The sequence below is a fragment of the Orycteropus afer genome, unplaced genomic scaffold, assembly GCF_000298275.1.
Source record: "Orycteropus afer afer isolate SDZICR_OR568_19922 unplaced genomic scaffold, OryAfe1.0 scaffold00091, whole genome shotgun sequence".
In the NCBI taxonomy this organism is placed as follows: Eukaryota; Metazoa; Chordata; class Mammalia; order Tubulidentata; family Orycteropodidae; genus Orycteropus; species Orycteropus afer.
The window spans coordinates 3,307,159-3,310,387 of record NW_006921678.1 but is presented as its reverse complement, the minus strand read 5'-3'; the positions used below and the strand labels follow the sequence as shown (position 1 = coordinate 3,310,387).

At 42.0% G+C, this 3,229-nt stretch overlaps 1 protein-coding gene across 1 annotated transcript in view; it reads left to right on the top strand.

Annotated features, from left to right (window-relative positions):
* SLCO6A1 (solute carrier organic anion transporter family member 6A1) overlaps positions 1 to 3,229 on the top strand; it is a 263,122-nt gene that overhangs the window by 251,099 nt on the left and 8,794 nt on the right. The gene's annotated exons all lie outside the window — the stretch shown is intronic.

The window sequence follows — 3,229 nt, the reverse complement described above, 5'->3', positions numbered from 1 at the left end:
TTTGGTACAGTGACTCTGTTTGCCCATAGAATCTTTCAGTATTGCAACACAAGGCTTAAATTTTTTCCTCAGTTCTTTCAGCTTGAGAAATGCTGAGCCTGTTCTTACCTTTTGGTTTTCTAACTCCAGGTCTTTGCACATTTCATTATAGTAATTATCTTTGCTCGAGCTGCTCTTAGAAATCTTCTGTTCATCTCTTTTATCTTGTCATTTCTTCCATTTGCTTTAGCTACTCTCCATTCAAGGGCAAGTGTCAGAGTCTCTTCTGTCATCCATTTTGTTTTTTTTTTTCTTTTCTCGTCTTTTTAATGACCTCTTGCTTTCTTCATGGATGATGTTCTTGATGTCATTCCACATTCTTCTGGTTTTTGGTCATTGATTCTCAATGCATCAAATCTATTCTTTAGATGGTCTCTAAATTCAGGAGGGATATATTCCAGATCATATTTTGGCTCTTGTGGACCTGTTTTAATTGTATTCAACTTCAAGTTGAACTTGCATATGAGCAATTGATTGTTTGTTCCACAGTCAACTCCTGACCTTGTTCTGGCTGAAGATGTTGACCTTTTCCATCACCTCTTCCCACAGATGTGGTCAATCTGATTCCTGTGTACTCCATGTGTTGAAGTTCACATGTATAGCCACCATTTATGTTATTGATAAAAGGTTTTTGCAATGAATAAGTTGTTGGTCTTGCAAAATTCTATCATGCAATCTCCAACATTAATTCTGTCACCAAGACCAAATTGTCCAACTACTGGTGATTCTTCCTTGTTTCCAACTTTTGCATTCCAGTCACCAGTGATAATTACCACATCTTGATTGCATGTTTGGTCAATTTCAGACTGCAGAAGTTGATAAAAATCTTCAATTTCCTCATCTTTGGCTTTGGTGGTTAGTGAATAAATTTTAATAATAGTCATATTAACTGGTTCTCCCTCATAGGTGTATGGACATTATCCTATCACTAACAGCATTGTATTTCAGGACAGATCTTGAAACATCCTTTATGATGATGAATGCCACACCATTCCTTTTCAAATTGTCATTCCCAGCATAGTAGACCTATCTTATTCAAAATGGCCAAAACCAGCCCATTTCAGCTCACTAATGCTTGTTGTTGTTGTTGTTGTTGTTATTTGCCATCGAGTCGGCCCCGACTCATAGCGACCCCTCCTTGGGTTTCCGAGGCGGTATCACTACGGAAGTAGAATGCCCCAACCTTCCTTCCGAGGAGTGGCTGGTGGGTTTGAACCGTCAGCCTTCTGGTTAGCAGTCAAGTGCCTTAGGCACTATGCTACCAGAGCTCCTGCTTAGGATATCAATATTTATGCATTCCATTTCATTTTTGACAACTTCCAATTTTCCTAGATTCATATATCATACATTCCATGTTCCTATTATTCATGGACATTTTCAGCTGTTTCTCCTCAATTTGAGTTGTGCCACATCAGTAAATGGAGGTCTTGAAAGCTTTACTTTATCCATTATCAGTAAGGTTGATCCTACTTTGACGATGCAGCTCTCATAGTCATATTTTGAAAGCTTTCTGACCTAAGGGGCTAATTCTTTTGCACTGTATCAAATAATGTTTCCGGGCTATTCATAAAGTTGCACAGGAAGGTATCAGACAGTGTTACTCTGCTATTCATAAGGTTTTTCCTGGCCAATTCTTTGAGAAGTGGATGGCTTCTTCCTTCTTCCTAGTGTGCTGCAGTCTGTTAGCTGCATTGAAACCTGTGCACCATGTGCAACCCTGCTGGCACTTGACACATGGGTGGCACAACCTCAAACCTCATAGCAACACACAAGCCAAAATAGTATGACAAACTGACAGACAAGTTTGTCTCCCTTAGCTGTTCGAAACCTCTCCACCCTCCCCTTACCTGGATCCCTGGTGCTGCCCTGCTCTGTCTTCCCCCTGGCTTCTCTTTCCTCCACTCTCCTGGTTTGTGGGGGTTGGGCCTGGGTCCCTCCCCTTACCTGAATCCCTGGCTTCTGCTCTGCTCTGTCAGTCCCTCCTGGCTTCTCTTTTACCTGTTCTCCTGGCTATTGGGAGTGGGGCCTGTGCCTCTCTCTTTACCTACAAGCTTGGCTGCTATTCTGCTCTGTCATTCCCCTGTCTTCCCTTTCCCCTGCTTTCCTGGATTTTGGGGGTGGGGCCTGGGTTGCTCTCCTTACCTGAATCCCTGGCTGCTGCTCTGCTCTGTCATCCTCTGTGGCTTCTCTTTCCCCCACTTTCCTGGCAATGCAAATATACTGAACTTTTATACCTAGTTGTTGTTGTTGCTGTTGTTGTTATTATGTGCCATTGAATTGGACCTTACTCATAGCAGCCCCTCCTTGGGTTTCTGAGGAGGCAGTATCACTACAGAAGTAGATTGCCCAGCCTTCCTTCCTAGGAGTGGCTGGTAGGTTTGAACCGCCAGTCTTTTGATTAGCAGTCAGGTGCCTTAGGCACTATGCTACTAGAGTTCCTTTATACCTAGAGAGATAAGAATTTAAAGAAAAATTCACAATCACAATTTCCAGTGCTTAACAATTTTATCTCTAAGGAAATTCTTAGATAATTTTAAATGAAGACTAATGTGTGCCTGAGTCGAGCCATGGTATTTTTAGTAGTCTCATATGCATGTGAGAGCTAGACAATGAATAAGGAAGACTGCAGAAGAATTGATTCATTTGAATTGTGGTGTTGGTGAAGAATATTGAACTGACCATGGACTGCCAAAAAAACGAACAAATCTGGCTTTGGGAAAGTACAACTGGAATGATCCTTAGAAGCAAGAATGACCAGACTTCATCTCTTGTATGTTGGTCACATTGTCAAAAAGGACCAGTCCCTGGAGAAGGATATGGTGGTAAAGTAGATAGTTTAAAAGGGGAAGACTGGCAATGAGAGGAATTGACACTGTGTCTGTGACAATGAGATCAAGTATGGTAGTGATTGTGAGGATGACACAAGACAGGGCAGTGTTTCATTCTGTTGTACATAGAGTCACTAAAAGTGCAAACAGACTTGATGGCACCTAATAACAACAAAAATGCACATACTTACACACACAGTGTCCCTGGTGGTGCCAACAGTTAAGCACTCTACTACTAGCCAAAAGGTCAGTGGTCAAAACCCTCTTTGTGGGAGGCGGGGCAAGATGGCGGACTAGGCAGAAGGATTGCACAGACCCTCTTCAACAAAGAAAAGGAAACCAATTAACACAGACACAGAAGA